This window comes from Phyllobates terribilis, unplaced genomic scaffold (genome assembly GCF_046119375.1).
Source record: "Phyllobates terribilis strain yellow unplaced genomic scaffold, ASM4611937v1 Scaffold_7__3_contigs__length_470593459, whole genome shotgun sequence".
Taxonomy (NCBI): Eukaryota; Metazoa; Chordata; class Amphibia; order Anura; family Dendrobatidae; genus Phyllobates; species Phyllobates terribilis.
In genome coordinates this window covers 384,394,970-384,411,995 of record NW_027362767.1, presented here as the reverse complement: position 1 = coordinate 384,411,995, position 17,026 = coordinate 384,394,970, and the positions used below count along the sequence as shown (strand labels likewise).

The 17,026-nt window shown below is 40.7% G+C and overlaps 1 long non-coding RNA gene across 1 annotated transcript; it reads left to right on the top strand.

Moving 5' to 3' along the window:
* Window positions 1–7,565: 7,565 nt before the first annotated feature.
* LOC141153242 (uncharacterized) lies at window positions 7,566–13,309 on the top strand. Its single transcript, XR_012247272.1, has 4 exons — window positions 7,566–7,721; window positions 10,568–10,745; window positions 10,836–10,880; window positions 12,861–13,309. It is a non-coding gene; the product is annotated as an uncharacterized lncRNA (long non-coding RNA).
* Window positions 13,310–17,026: the final 3,717 nt, after the last annotated feature.

The window sequence follows — 17,026 nt, the reverse complement described above, 5'->3', positions numbered from 1 at the left end:
AAGATGACTGTAGATTGTTCATAAGTTGCTGGGTGTTAATGGCACGTAGATTTCTGTGTTTATGGTAAGTGGGGGTGTCCCGGGTGAGGAGACAATTCTTGACAGAGAAGGAAAGATGGTTGTGGTCAGAGAGTGGTAGAGGCGAGTTAGTAAAGTCATGCAGCGAGCAGAGTCGCGAGAATACCAGGTCCAGAGTATTCCCGTCTTCATGTGTAGGAGAGTTAGTAAGCTGTGAGAGGCCGAATGAGGAGGTTAGAGAAAGAAGATGAGAGGCAGATGGGGAAAGCGGCTTATCAATGGGTATGTTAAAATCCCCCATGATGAGAGTGGGAATATCACAGGATAGGAAGTGTGGAAATAAACCCTTTAAAATGGGTACTGTAGGAAAAATATACCGAGTTTCATCAGTGATTTTTGGCCAATGTTTTATCCAATTGTCATCCGTTTTTCTCGGACATGAAAAAGAAAAATCTATTCTTTTCCTATGTAACAATCCGTGAAAATCGGACAGCCCTTGGATACTATTAGAGCGCTGTCCGATTTGTTTTGCGGACCCATAGCGTTAGAATGCTGATTCACGGATGTATCCGTGAAGATAAATGAAGTCCAGGCTGGTTTGACCGTCCGTGCTTGGATGTGGATAAATTGCCCAACCGCCGGGTGTCTGGCCTGAACTCGCTCTGCCTGCGATGTGCTGCCGATATCGATGATTTTTATGCCGGCACAAAAGATCTGATCACTCGACCTACAAGCATTTTGTTTGTTGGTCGGTTAATCACCACCATATTTACATGGGCCAATAATTGGGAACGAGTGTTCATATAGACATTTGTATACCAATTCTAAATGTCCCTTTAAGTTTTGGTTATAAACCTGTTATTCTAAGTGTGGAGCTGTGATATCTGATCAGGTCACACCCTTACTAGGGGCTTGTCAAATATTCATGGCTATTGTGTAAGTGCGAGCAAACAGTGACTCACCTCTCATCTCAGTAAGCTGTCACCAGTCAGTGACCTTTCCTCTGTCCCTGCTGCGGAGGGAATAGGGCACAGTCCAAAACTACAGCACAACAGACACACCTTCCGTAAGTGGCTGCTGTATTAGGGCGTATTCACACTGCATTTGCATGTATGTCAAAGTGTTTCCCAAACTATCTCTCTGACATATGCCTCTTAAGTTGCCATAGGCTCCTGTAAAGAAGCCTCCACAGTCACCAGACCTGAACCCAATCGAGATGGTTTGGGGTGAGCTGGACCGCAGAGTGAAGGCAAAAGGGCCAACAAGTGCTAAGCATCTCTGGGAACTCCTTCAAGATTGTTGGAAGACCATTTCCGGTGACTACCTCTTGAAGCTCATCAAGAGAATGCCAAGAGTGTGCAAAGCAGTCATCAAAGCAAAAGGTGGCTACTTTGAAGAACCTAGAATATAAGACATATTTTCAGTTGTTTCACACTTTTTTGTTAAGTATATAATTCCACATGTGTTAATTCATAGTTTTGATGCCTTCAGTGTGAATGTACAATTTTCATAGTTATGAAAATACAGAAAAATCTTTAAATGAGAAGGTGTGTCCAAACTTTTGGTCTGTACTGTATATATATATATATATATATATATATATATATATATATATATATATATATATATATAGTAGATCACTGGAGGGGTATAGGTAATGAGGTACAAATATATATATGTCATAGATAAAAATTATAATCCATAAAGACATCTCCGGGGAGCATATCACCCTCACATTGAACATATGGGATTAATTATAACTGGGGAAGTGAGAAAAAGCTGACACTTCAACCTCCATTGTTGTAGGGACCTCCTGCAGTGACCAGGTAATTACAGCAGAGATCTGCTCTGAGAGCCAGAGACTAAGCCTGGGATTCGTTTAATCAGAGGTAGAGAAGTACATTTACAAGGCAAGAGCTTCCTCTGTTCAAAGCACTGGTCCCCAGACTTTCTGGAGCCAGTGGTCACTGATGAATATTGGGGTTTTGGATGATCCAATACTTATGGGAGATATATTTTCGACGTTGTAGCTAAGTGATGAACATCACGTATTCACTCACATCACCGTAAGGCCATTCTAACCCCTGCAACTTAATATCAGTCCAATGGATGATGCTATTCATACCATGTTTCATCAGTATAGAAAGGTAAAGTAGCAATAGGAAACATGACGACACTATCTCCCACCTGGGACCTCCAGGGGCGAAAATATCCTGAAATTTGGGGATCTCATAATCTGCAAAAAGACCTAGCACATTCCACAACCAGCCCCCATATGAGCTCACCAAGGTGAGGTATGTGGGCATAACCTTGATCTAATAAAAATCAGAGTTTGGGTTTTGGTCATTTGTAATTCCTGGAAGGTTCAGCTTGCTTTGGGTCCTGTCCGTTTTTCTAAGGAGTACCTCCCTCCGCTAAGCTCTGAGCCATTTCCGTGACATCAGATTTGGTACTTTTCTTTTGTTAACCCTTTTATCACGTATGATTGTATATACGGTATTGTTTTGTTCCCATTTTGTAACATCTTTGTATATATTTTATAAACACTGCCTACCTTTCCAAATTAAATATCTAACATTTAATAGGTCTGTTCCTTTTGCTCTGTAAACCGCACCCATGAAGCCATAAGCTACTTGCAATGGGTGTCTAGCCGGCCTGTATGAACGGTTGGTGGTGTCATCTAGCAGTTCCTTTGTTATTGTGTAGTTGGCAGTGATTGTACCATGGTATATATTTATATATATATTCCACGCATTGGAATCAGAGGTGTATATACCATACTGTACTGTCCATGGTTCCCCTTCTCCCTCCATGCAGGGATGCCGGCATACTCACTTCCCCAGCTGCAGCAGCTTCCTCGCGCTCCTCCTTTCCTCTCTGTGCACACCGCACTGTCTTTCAGCGGCTCACTCCCCGGTTCATAAAGGGTCAGAACGCGCACATAGTAAAATGCCCCCAACCATCTGCTGGGAAGCATTTAGTATAAGAGATCACCTGCAAGATGGCTCCCTGCAATAGCTGGGAGGCATCTTGTATATAAGGCACCCTCTCCAATAGAGAGTTGCCTGAGCAACCCCTATAGTTAGTTCGTTATTGGTGTGTGCAACTATATGTTGCCAGGTCTTTAGTCCATTATCTCTATTTCCTATCCTGTACGGTACCTCTAGTCCTGTGTAGTTTATTTGGTTCCCTGAAGCTGTCTGCGATACCTAAACCCTGTGGCCGCGTCTGCGGTACCTGAATAGTTTCCCGAGACCTGTGTGTCTGAATGAGAACCACTCCCTGAATTCCACGTTGTCTGCACTGTTCGTCAGTCTTCGAATCCTTTCTGGCCGTGACTCCGCTTCCGTGCCCCCGTCCAGCGAACCTGACTCCTGGTTCGGCAGCTGCAGTACTGGGGACTGCCTAGGAGTGGTACCTGGCGGCTACCTGTAGCTCAAGCCTGACTCCACCAGGAGCTGCTTAGCTACACCCCTCCTAGGCAAGCGCAGTGCGTCCACTGGCGAGCGTGACACATACATCATCAGGACACTTATGCAATTGGCTGACGAGTGATGGACGAGGTTGCGCCTACTTCCATTGCTAGGCCGGTTATTGGGGAGCTCACAGTGAGCGTATGGTATATACACCTCCGATTCCAATGCATGGCATATATATATATATATACTGTATATATACCACGATACGGTCACTGCCAGTTTCACAATAACTAAAAAAAGGAACCACTACTAGCTGCCACCACCAAATGTTTATACAGGCCTGTTGGACACCCGTTACAGGTAGAGTATGACTTCAGGGGTGCGGTTTACAGACCAAGAGGAACAGAGCTATTCAATTTTACATATTTAATCCAGAAAGGTTGGCAGTGTTCATAAAAATACATAAAGACTATACAAAATAGGAACAAAACAATACAATATATATACAATTACATGAAATAAAAAGGAATAACGAAAGAAAATTCCTAAACCTTATGTCATGGCAATGGCTCAGAACTTAGTGGAGGGAAGGACTCTGATTTGGAAATCGGAACACTCTCATAGCGAACTGTGTCTTCCCGAATGGACAAAGACACAGATCCAAATTTTCAATTTTTATTAGCTCAATGCTAATTAGCTTATACCTCCCCTTGGTGAGCTCATGTGATGGCTGATTGTGGGATGTGCTTGGTCTTTCAGAATTTTATGAGATCCCCAATTTACAGGATATCTTCACCCCTCGGGTCCCAGGCAGTAGATATTGTCGTCATGTTTCGTATCGCGATTTTAGCTTTACAGATAGATGAACCATGACCTGGATGGCATCATCCATCGAACCGTTAGTATGTTGGTATGGTTAGAATGGCCTTACGGTGATGTGAGTGAATGCGTTATGTCCATCCTTACGCTACGACACTGAAGATATATCTCCCATAAAAATCGGACCAATGCAAAACCCCGATATTCATACCTGGACACCGGAGTGTCTAACTGCAATTGCCAGTTTTTCTATAAAGAGAACAACAGTTACCTCTGAAGGTTTTAGATTTTCCTCTTCTCGGCCTCATGAATATACAGATCTCAGACTTGCAGTTATTTTCTCAAAGCACTTCTCTGCTGTAATTACTTGGACACTGCAGGATACCCCTACTTCAATGGAGATGGAAGTGTTAGCTCTCTCTTATTTCCCTTGTTTTAATTAGTCCCACTGTTCCTAGGTATAGTTAATCCCATATGTTCAATGTGAAGGCCTACTTCAATGGAGGTTGAAGTGTCAGCTCTTCTCAATTCTCTGAAGATGTCTTTATAGATTTTAATCTTTCTCTATGACACCCCTGAAATTAGAGATGTTTTTAATATCAGGGGTAAATAATTTTTTAAAACTCCGATGATAACTTCATCATGCAACAGACCCAAATGCAGTTCCGATTTTCAGTGATTCTTGACATCACCAGGACACAAACCTTGATGCAAACAGAGAAGTGACCGAAGCCTCATTGTTTATAAGGTGTTATTCTCAAAACCATAAAATTAAAAGCAACCAATTTCGCAGTTTACTTGTTTTTAAAAATCTTCTCTGTTCCCAAGACCAGAGGGATTTTTAATTATATTCTGTGCTGCTTTTTGTCAAGTTTACTGGCCACCGCTGCAGTCTTATCAGTGGTGGCCGGTGTTCAAGGCATGGAATGCAACACTTGCCGACTCTTTGTTTTGAGCGCTGCTCAGTCCAATCAGTGTCTGTGCCCCTGTGAAGCTGCAGAGGAAAGGTGCTTCTTCCTGCAGCATTGGAGAGTGCACAGTCCAGAACAGCGGCTCAACCATGTCGCTAGCCTGAACTGTAAACTATTAAGAAGGGTACTGCTGCCCAGCAAGCTGGAAGCGGAGAGGCAAAGGAACAGTGCGCTTCTGATGAATGATCTTGCAACATCCCATTTAGTGGTATCACTGAGTACCATATTCTATTGATTAGGACCATAAATGCAACCTCATTGGCACCGCACACGCCCGGATTCAGACGTGATGCCAGACGTCCCCTTTTACCTTTTTGTGCACCCAGTCTGTGCATGTATGGAGCAGGCTCAGGGGCTGAGCCCGCTCCATACCAAGCAGGTGACAGCCACCTGGAACAGCAGTGATCGGAGTTCACTCTGATCGCTGCTGTATAACCATTTAGATGCCGCTGACAATCACTGACAGCGCCATTTAAATGCTTTGATTCAAAGCGAATCTGCACCACAGTGAAGCGATCACAGGGTGCAGTTGGGTGGCCATGCCAGTCATGGGCCTCAAAGGGCCCCCAACACTGCTAACTTGGTCCATCTGCAAAACCCAGTGTCCAGTATCTACAGCATTAGTGTTGCAGTACATTGTACAAGCGATCAATCACTGGTTGCAAATCTAGGGGGGCTAAAATATAAGGTGAAAATGAATTAATAAATATAAAAAATATATATATATATATATATATATATATATATATATATATACATAAATATAGTATAAAAGTTTAAATCGCCCCAATTTTCCTATTCAAAAAAAACAAAAAAAAACAAGCATATTTGGTATTGCCATGTCCATAAGTCCATACCGTGGAAATATAAATACTATGTAAAAAAACAAACAAAAAAAAATGCCAATATTGCAATTTTTTTGTTCAAAACATCCAATAAAAAGTTATCAAATCATTGTATGTGCCAATAAAAACTACAGCTCAGCGCTCCAAAAATATAACTTTCCCACAGCTCCATCGATGGAGAATAAAAAAGTTAATATATATTTTTTTAAAGTTTCAGATTTTTTTAAAATCACTAAAACAATAAAAAACCTATACAAGTTTGGTATCACTGCAATTGTACTGACCCTGAGAATCATGTTTCTGGGCCATTTTTACATAAAAAATCAGCAGGGAAAAAAACCTTAAAAAACGATGACAGGATTGCGTTTTTGGTTTCCACTATTTCACTACACTTGGAATTTTTTTTAACAGTTTTTTTTTCAGTATATTATATAGTAAAATAAATCATTCAAAACTACAAATTGTGCAAGCCCTCATGCGGCTACATTGATGGAAAAATAAAAAAAAGTTATGGGTCTTGGAAAAAGATGAGGAAAGAAACGGAAACACAAAAATTTAAATTCCCTGCGGCGGCAAAGGTTTAATATATAAGATAAATAAATAATAGTGTTTTTATGTTAATTTGTATTCTTGTTTTTTAGATTTTATTTACGTTCCAGGAAAACGAGAGTGAAATTAATTTTATGCATTTATTATTTATATTGTATATTATATTTATATTATATTTATTTATAATATTTTAAATTTGAAATATATATATATATATACTTAGAATATTTATTTATATATATGATATTAACAGTATATTCAGATTTATTTAAACGTGTAAATATATATATAATTGCATATATCAATTAAAAAATATATATATTTTTTATTATTATTATTATTATTATTATTAATTTATATACATTCCCTAATATATAAATAATATTTATATGTTAATTTGTATTTTTTTTTTTAGATTTTATGTACGTCTCAGGTAAATGAGGGGAAATTAATTTTATATATTTATTTTTTATATTTATTAAAAATTGTATATATATATATACAGTATATATTACTGTAATATAGATTAATAGAGAATGTAAATAAAATAACAATAATAAAAAATACACATTTTTTTTACTTATATATACTATTATATATATACATATATAAATATATATATAAATAATTGCATATATAAATAAATACAAACTTTTTTTTATTACTATTATTATTTTATTTACATTCCCTATTAATCTCCGTTAGGTAACTTGACCTGAAGTCATGTAATAGTGCAGTGTATGGTACAATGATCACAGGTTGGCTTCATAGGGGAAAATGAAGGGAATCATTGAACATGGGGTAAGGTGGATTTATATATGGTATACATATGTGTGTCTGTATACATAAATATACATATATACACCATTATAGGGACTGGTGATAAAACGAGGAGCGGGTTAGGTGAGGTGACGTGATGCGGAGACTCCCTCTGACGTCACGCTGGCTGGCGCTATAGTCGGAAGGAGGGGGTGACGTCGGCATCGAGAGAGGCGGAGCTAAACGCGGAAGCGTGAGCCTAAACAGCGGTGTTCTGTTCAGCTGGGGCCCAGGAGCGGCATTCCCGGGGGCCCCTGCAGCCTGGTGAGCGGTATACCCAGGTATATACTGTGTGCTGTGACGTAATGTGTGGAGATTTATATGTCGGTGTTTCCTCCTGGACACCTGTATGTGGAGTCCAGTGATCGACCATTGCGGGGTTGATTAGTCTGGCCTGTGTAGTGGACAATGGTGGGGGATACAGCTGTCCAGCAGGTGGGGGGGTGAAGGGACGCGAGCATTATAAATTATCCCCTTACTGGCTGTATATAAATAATAACCCCTTACTTGTTTTGTGTAATAAAAATATATATATTAGATTAACCCCTCACTGGTCTGTTTTGTACTGTGCGCCGTAGTTTTTCCTCTTCTATGAACCATGATACCTTTTTTTTATTTTTCCGTTTTTCCGTCCTCTCAGGGCTTATTTTTTTTTTGCAGGACGAGCTGTAGGTGTGAACCACGCCATGCGTTTTGTGCATATAATAATGTAGAAAAAAACTTAAAAATGTGGTTAAAAAAATCCACTGGCAATGTTTCTTGAGTTTTGCTTTTACGGTGTTCACTGTGCGATAATAATGAGTGGATATTCTGATTCTCCAGGTCAGGACAATTACAGCGAGACCAAACTTTTTCCTTTTAGTTCAGTGGTAAATATAACTTTAATTTAGCGCCGCCGTTTTCTGTGATCGGAAACTTCATTTTTTCCATGGATGGAGCTGACGTCTATATCCGTATGATGTTTGAGCACATGGGATGTTTTAATTACTTTTTATTGTATTTTTTTTTTTTGGGGGGGGGGGGGGTGTGGGGGGAGACATGCAGTGATTAAAAAAAAAAAAAAACCAAGCAAAAATCAATTTTGGTTTTTCCATTTTTTTTTCCCGATGTTTACCGCATGGGTTCATTTGAATATTTTTACAAATTTGGACTTTTATGGATGTCATGATACCAATTTATTTTATTTTTGTATATTTAAATTGAGGGGTAACTGAATTTTTTTTCTTAATATTTTATTTTTCACTTTTATGTTATCTTTTTTTTTCTCCCTATGGGGATTTAAACCTGCGATCGTCTGATCACTCGTAGTATATACTGTATTGGTTATTGCAATATATATTGATCTGGTCTCCTATGAAGCTCAGCCTGTGGTAATCAGTGGGTCCTCAGCTGCCATATAGTACAAGGGCCCCCCACTGATGTCTAGAATAGGGCCCATGCTCGACCACCGCTCTGTTCATTCTCTATGGTTGGACCTCCACCGATCTAGGAGATACCACCTATCCTTAGGGATAAAACAATAAAGTGAAAAAATAAAAATAAAAAAAATCCGAAAAAAAAAATAAAAAATGTTCCCCTTTAAAAAATAAAGGAAGGGGTAAGGGGAAATATTCAGTATCTCTGTGTCCATAGACCTCAACCTCTGTGCCATAGTGGCCATTCCTAACAGCAGGTCTGATTGGGGCACGATGGACCCCACTGATTACATTTGGGTACGGTGTAGTTCAGGGGAACTTTCTGTTGCTTTTTTTAGAGTCCAGAATACTAATCCTTCTTCCAAAATAGCCAGAAAACTTTCTGAAACTTTCTAAAATAAAAAACATACATTTTACGAAGCTGTGAACATCACCTCATCCAGCAGGGAAGAACGTTTCTATTCATCCTCAGCAAACAGAAATCCTTGTGTATAGAAAATGGAAAGTTTCAGTAACTTATAAAGTTATAACTATCTGTTACTCTTCAGTTGGGTTTGGTTCACACCTCCTTTTTTTTTTCTCTTAAAAGCGTATGTTTTTTGTATTTTTGGGTTCAGCTTTACCCTTAGGACAGAATGTACAGAACACAGAAATGATGCAATCCAGACTGACCTGTATTTATTCTTATTTTTTTTTTAAATGAACTGCACTTTGGCTGAGAGCTCGCATGTCTGCACATTATTTGGTTTGAAATAATTTTTAATATTTTATACAAATATAAAAAAAAAAAGTTGAAACATTAATATTTATATTTCCTTTAATGTGACATGCAGTGATATACTCCATTTTTTTTTTTTTTTGCACTGTGTCGATAAATTGGAGCGATGAAGAGTTATTGTATTTTCCCATAGATTTCTCTGGGTTCTGTTTTAAACTTTTTTTTTTCTTTAGAAAACTTTTTCTATGTTCTGGCCATCGCTCAGTAGCTTTGATGATGTGAGTCCAGGTCCTGAGACCAGCAGCGATTTGCTTCAAGCGGATTAGTGATCAGATTTTACAATTGAGACTGCTGACATTATTTTTTTTAGACCTGATGAGTCTGATGGACTTAGTGTGAAAATCCAAATTAGAATAGCTGTATAATTCGGAGAGTCCGAGTGTATTCAGTCTCTGCCCACTCAGCCTGACTGACAGTTGCAGCTTGTACTAAGCAGCAGCAGGAAGGAGGTACTCTGAGGAGCTGTCAGTCAGGCTAGGTGGGCGGAGATAGAGAGTAAAGATTCAAAAAGGATTAAAGGGAACCTGACAGGTCTTCCCATGCCCTCCAACCCACCAGCAATTGTTTTTCTTGCTAAATTCCCTTTAAATAGCCATTCTAACATGGATTGTCAACGTAAGTATACCAGTCTCATCTGGTCTAAGAGAATTGTTTAATAATGTAAAAAGATTTTTTTTTATTTTTTTATTGTGAAAGCGTTCAGCTAATTCACCGAGCACAAACAGACCGGTTGGTGTATGGTCCCATCGAAAATTTACCGGTCTGCACACTGTTCTACTCGCTTTTTGCTGAATATCTGGACGTATCTGACCCCTCTCCATAGACATCAGGTGATTGGTCGATCCCGCAGTTTTAGGATCTCTGCCTTGGCACTCTTTTTCTCTTCATTAGCTTGATATGTATGCCGCCCTGTAACGCTCTGTTTTTCTTGCAGGGTCTGTGGGGGTATCGGCGCCCTCTTCAGGGTGGGACGGAGCCAAGATGGTGTGTGAGTTTTTTCTCCTCTCCTCGATCTGGTTCGTGGTCGTCATATTTTGGATGGAGACCATCAGTATGTGGCTGTTCCTTTGCCATCTGTTCCAGGACAGAGCCATGTACCAGTGGGGGGACAGGTATGTGTGGGGGTCCGTACAGGGGACTGCTCAGTACTGCGCTGTGCCAGGCGAGCGCCATGTAACACTTGTCTTCTGTTTCTTTTACAGGATTTACGTCACCCACCCCGACCAGATAATGTACATAATTATACGGTGAGCGCAGAGACCTGCACCGCCCCTGCTATATTCATGCTGCCGTGTGTATACACCGGGGATCAGGCACAGCAAATACCGAGGAGCGTCCTCTGCATACAAGTGTAGCAGAGCCGAATATGTCATTTAACTATTTGGGTGCTGCATCATTATAGGTTTCTGCTAAATGTACAGAACAGAGGAAGCATTGAAGGGGGTTGTCTAGGATTAGAAACCGCACCACTCCTAAGCATGGGTTGTGTCTGGTATTGCAACATAATCCCATTGAAGTAAAGGGAGCTGAGCTGCAATACCACACACAACCTCTGGACAAGGGTGGCGCTGTTTCTGAAAAGGCAAAAATGTTTTCCTAATAATGAAAAACTCAACTCTGTTACATCAGTATATTAATATGTTCATTCCAGAGTTGAATCTGAGGGGCAGTAATAATAAGTCGTCCCCCCCACCACTAAGGGCAATAGAGGGCGTCCTAGTGTATAGATTATTCTGTTTTAGATCTATACAGGTACTTTTCTCCACATAGTGTATTGGGACTCACCTTTATAGGTTTTTTTAATTCGACCCCCATTGCCCCCAGTGTATAACCTCCTGTCCCCCACCATGCCGTCTGCCTTTACTAACATGTGACAAAACGGCCGGTGGTGCAGAGCTCACTGATACCAGCGTGGTCCTGTAATAGGAGCCACCGGGGTAACAAGTCCATTCATGACATTTCTTCCCCCATCACCTGTGAGTGATATTCTTGAGAAGTGGAAGGAACCGCAGTGATTCAGCCATGAAGTGGAGCCCGCATAACGTTACTGAGCGGGGGGCCGAGTGCTGAGGAGCAGAGGGCAGAAAAGTCACCGATCTCTGCTGACCCCATAACTGCAGAGTCCAGACCTCCTCTGGTATTAGCACAAATACTGCGCCCCCGCTGTGAGCTTCATGGCCGAGCAGCTGCATACAGCCTTACATCACCAAGCACAATGCCGAGTGTTGGATGGAGTGGTGTAAAGTCACCATCACTGGACTCCAGAGGAGAAGTGTTCTGTGCCGTCACCGATCACATTGATTGAGCAGTCTTTAGTGAATATCAGGAGAACGTTACCCATCTGACTGCATTATGCCCGCTGTATAGATGGTGGAGGAGGGATAATACTATGGAGATGTTTTTCAGGGAGCGGCCTCATCCTTAATTCCAGTGAAGGGAAATCTTAATTCTTCAGCACAAACCATTTTTAAATATAATACCTCACAATTTTATTAAGTTGACATGCGGTAACATATGGACATCAACGCAACCTAAAAGTAGTGTTGTGATTCCTAGCCCCTCTTTACTTACCCACAGGGTTTTGTAGACATCTGGACCGTCCTATGCACTAAAATGCAACCAATGCAGTATTGAGGCAGTGGGAAATTATTCATGAACTTGTAGTTTTTTGTCTTCTTATACTTTTTGTGCATATTCATAGTATGACCCACTGTATAAATAAGGAAGCTTTCCTTACGGTGACAGTCCTATAGTGGATAAATCATATACAATGGATCCATCCACCACTGTCATAAAAGTGCAATTGACCGTTTTAGAACCTAATGATGTCAAAGATGATTTTGGTGTTGCCCTGTTGTTGCAGGGATCTGGTGTAATATATGGGGGGAGCCTGGCATAACCAGAGGGCACATAAAGCTTTGCCCCAGAATATGGCACTTCTTAGAGCCATTGTTCCTTTACTCTGGGAACTTGCAGTCTATAAAGAGTTAAGCCTTAGTATGACCTGACCCCGGGCGAGTGGGTGATAAGCGCTGCGTTATAGATTTTATCAAACCTCTCCCATAGCAAAGGCCAGATCTTTTATTGGACCATTATGGTGACGCGTCCGTCCTTACGATTTTCCTGGAGTCAGAGATTGCCGATTATTCTGTAGGATTACAGCGCCCTCTGTTGTCCAAAATAGATATTGCACCAGGTATTGATTGAATTTGTGTTTTCTCTTGCAGAGTTGATTCGATGAGGTAGCACACCGCGATGCTCCCAGGATAGTGGAGGAGATTGGCGAATGTCGGACATTTACTCGTATCAAAAAGGGAAAAGATGCAATTTTAATGATCAGTATTTTTGCAGATTTGCTTTTTATAATGACTGTGAACAGCCGGGATCCAGGAGGCGTCGGTACAAGAGGGGGCAGGGATGGTGGCTCTCGTCCTGTGCTCGGTGATGGACAGTTTGGGGTTGGATTCCCTTCTCTCCCATTAGATCTGGGATTTGTCACCTTACAGCCTCCTTGTACACAGCGGCCTGAACCTTCCTGAAGAGGGAGCGGAGCTCCTGGTACTCCCCTCTTGGAACAGGGTCTTTTTTTTTTGTTACAAGAAATGTGCTTTGCACTAATGAAATCAATTTTCTTTTAGCGGTCTCAATCTGTTTCTGGATTTTCTTCACTTTTTTTTTTTTTTTTTTTTTTTTAATTTTAAATAAATCTAATTTTCAATTAAATGTCAGTAGTTACTTCTTTATGGTTGTATATCATTAGCCGATTTAATTATAGTTTTGCTTTAAGTTAAATGTGTTGTTTCATGTTTTTTCTTCTGGAGCGCACTGCTCCTCTGCCTCCCGACTTCCTTCTTCTCCGGGGGGCAGTGCGCTCCTGAAGATCGTCAGTTTGGACCATGATTGTACCGATCCATTCTGGTTAGCTAAGGGATCATGCACACGACCATAAGGCTCTTTACAACCTTCAAGTTACAAGGAGCAAGTAGAAGTCTAGTATAATGTTCTGTTTGCCTTTTTTTCTGTCTGGTTCTGTATGAATCCAACAGAATGAAAAAGTGACAATGAAAGTAAAAATAATGCTACTAACCTGCAGGTTAATAGCGTTCTGACACTGTGTGGCGCCCGCACCGAGAGCCCTGCTGCCTGGAGGAAATTAACTTTACCCCCCTGACAGCATAGGAGTAACGCCGGCACAGTTTCAGTCACCGCTTTGTATGTAGAGAATGGCGGCTGTAACCGTTCCCCTGGCACTGACAGCCGGCCCTAATGCTGATCCGGCTGTCAGTCGCGCGGGTACAGCCATCAATCTCTATATAAAGCGGTGATGGAAACTGAACGCTGCCGGGGAAAGTAAAGTTAATTTCCTCCCAGCAGCGGGCTCTGGGTGCCGGCGCCGTACGTTGTCAGAATGCCATTACCCTGTAGAATAACCCCGTATCTGCAGGATAGTAGCATTATTTTATATGACAGGTTCCCTTTAACAGGATTGTCAAACCCAGTGCTAATTTGTGTTGAGCATTGCAGCTTGTCGAATCCTAGTAGATTGTAATGTATATACTATTAGGCCGTGGTCCCACTAGCGTATGGCATCGGATGCGATATGCTAATGACACTCGGCTCCTGCTTGGCTGCAGTGTGATCCGAATGTCAGTGCTCCGATCCTCTCGCACAGAGAGAATCCCAGCACAGCTGCGGAGGGGACGAAGAAATCAATTTTTCCATCTCCTCTGTTGCCGGCATCGGCGGGAATCGCACTGCACTCGGGTGATATCTGAGTGCAGTGCGATGTTTCACATGCACTCATAGGCTTATATTGGTAAGTGCGATCCGAATTCAGCATGCAACCGCAGCATGCTGTGATTATTATTTTTTTTTTTTTTCCAATCGCAATCTGATCGGAGCTGGGAAAAAAAACGCCACGGCGCACACCATCATGGGATTAAATTGGTCCAAATGCAATCCGTTTTTTTTTTTTTTTTTCTTTATCGGATTGCATTCATCCGATTTAATCGCAAGTGAGAGCGAGCCCTTAGGATTCGGCTCCACTTTACCGGTTTGAGTGGTCACCATGTAACTTGCATAGTACAGTAATGGATAAAAAAAATTTAAGATGACACCAATTTTGATTTTCACAAAGTTTGCTGCTTCAGTGTTTTTAGATCTTTGAGGCTAAGTGCCCATGATGTAGAAACGCTGCAGATTTTTTCCACATCTCCCTGGCAGGAAAAAACGCATACCAGGGAGATGGTTGCATGGATTTATATAGTGTGACCAAGTTAATAGTTGAAAAAAAGATTAAAAATGGTAAAAAACAACAACAAAAAAAAAACCACTCACCTTCCGATTGCCCCTGGTCTTTTCTCCTCTGCGTCCGGTCTCTTGTACGGCTCGCGGTAGTGTCAAAGGACCTTTCATGACGTCATTTAGTCATGTGACAGGTCACACGACTGCCGACGTCAGCGGTCGCGTGTCCTGTCACATGACTGAATGACGTCATGGAAGGTCCTTTTAGACCATCGCGAGCCGCCAGGGAGCCAGGACGGATCGTACAGGAGACTGGGGGACATCGGAAGGTGAGTATAATGTTTATTTTTTATTTTAATTTAATTCTTTTTTTTTTTACAGGTACTTATGGTACCCGGATCTGGAGGAGAGTCTCCTCTTCTTCAGACCCGGGTACCATCTGCACATTGAATTGCTTAATATCCGCATGTGCACATGTAGTGATGTGGATATTAAGCTTTTCAATGCAAGTCAATGGCGGCAATTACACTGCGTGTCCACAAAATTAATGGACATGCTGCGTATTTTTCCGCAATGATAATCCGCAGCGGAAATTTCCACAGCATGTGCACAGCATATGCAGATTATCATTGGGGACCATGGGGCACGTATTACCAAGCATTTTTTTTTAAGCGTTTGCTGCAGAAATTCCGCTGCCAAAACGCTTAAAAAACGCATAGTGGGCACGCAGCCTAAGGGTGCATTCACACATGTCTGCGAGCTGCCCGATTTCTTTTTTTATCGAATGCACCCTTAGTCAGATGTTAGTATGATAGCTGCAGAACAAGTATAATTTCAGGAGTTTTTAAACTTTTATTGAAAAATACATCAAGTTTATGTAAAGGCTTAATATTTACAGCATTTTTTCTTTTTTTTTTTTTTCAAAACATCATCCTGGCAGCTGGCTATCAGATTCTGGCACAGATCCTGTCTGCTGACAACTCATTCGGCTTTTTTTTTTGTTACTGATTTGATGCATTTAATACAGAAATGCAGTTTTGTTTTTTGTTTTTTTTCACTGGGTTTTTAAAACTCTCAATGGGCAGAAATGTTCATGAAATCGTACTCACTTTGCTTGAAATGTTTAACAGATTTTCTGCACAGAAAAAAAAACCCCGTGGGAAAATGGTCTGAAACATGAAACACCACTAAAGTACATTACTGGCAACTAAGGTAGAAGACGAAACAGAAGGCTGAAGGAAGTCCTGGTGATAAGAAACGGAAGAGAAGATGGAATCTACTCACCTGGTGGAGTTATGCAGGTCAGGCGTAAGTCCACCAGGTGAGTATATAAAACACCTTATAAAGGAAGCTGTGATTCAGGGAAACTTCATGTCACACCCACTGGTGGGTATCAAAACCTGGAGACAATAGAACAACTTATGTTTATAATAATATGAATAAAGAATAGATTAATCTCCAGATGAAAAAGTAAATGTGAAAAACAATGCCCAAAAATTAGTTTTTTTTTTTTTTATTTAACCCCTTTACTCCCCAAGGGTGGTTTGCCCGTTAATGATCGGGACAATTTTTACAATTCTGACCACTGTCACTTTATAAGGTAAAAACTCTAACGCTTCAACGGATCCCCCTGATTCTGAGACTGTTTGTTTTGTGACATATGCTTCACGATAGTGGTAAAATTTCTTCAATATGTCTTGTGTTTATTTCTGAAAAAAATCGGAAATTTGGCAAAAATGTAGAAAATGTTGCAATTTTCATGCTCTTAAATCAGAGAGATGTCACACAAAATGGTTAATAAATAACATTTCCCACATGTCTACTTTACATCAGCTCAATTTTGGAACCAAAATTTTTTTTTTGTTAGGAAGTCATAAGGGTTAAAAGTTGATCAGCGATTTCTCATTTTTCCAACAAAATTTACAAAACCATTTTTTTTTTTTTTTTTTAGGGACCACATCACATTTGAAGTGAGGGACCTTTATGACAGAAAATACCCAAAAGTGACACCATTCTAAAAACTGCACCCTTCAAGGTGCTCAAAACCACATTCAAGAAGTTTATTAACCCTTCAGATGCTTCGCAGGAATTTTTGGAATGTGGAAGAAAAAAAAATGAACATTTATTTTTTCCCCAAATATGTTACTTT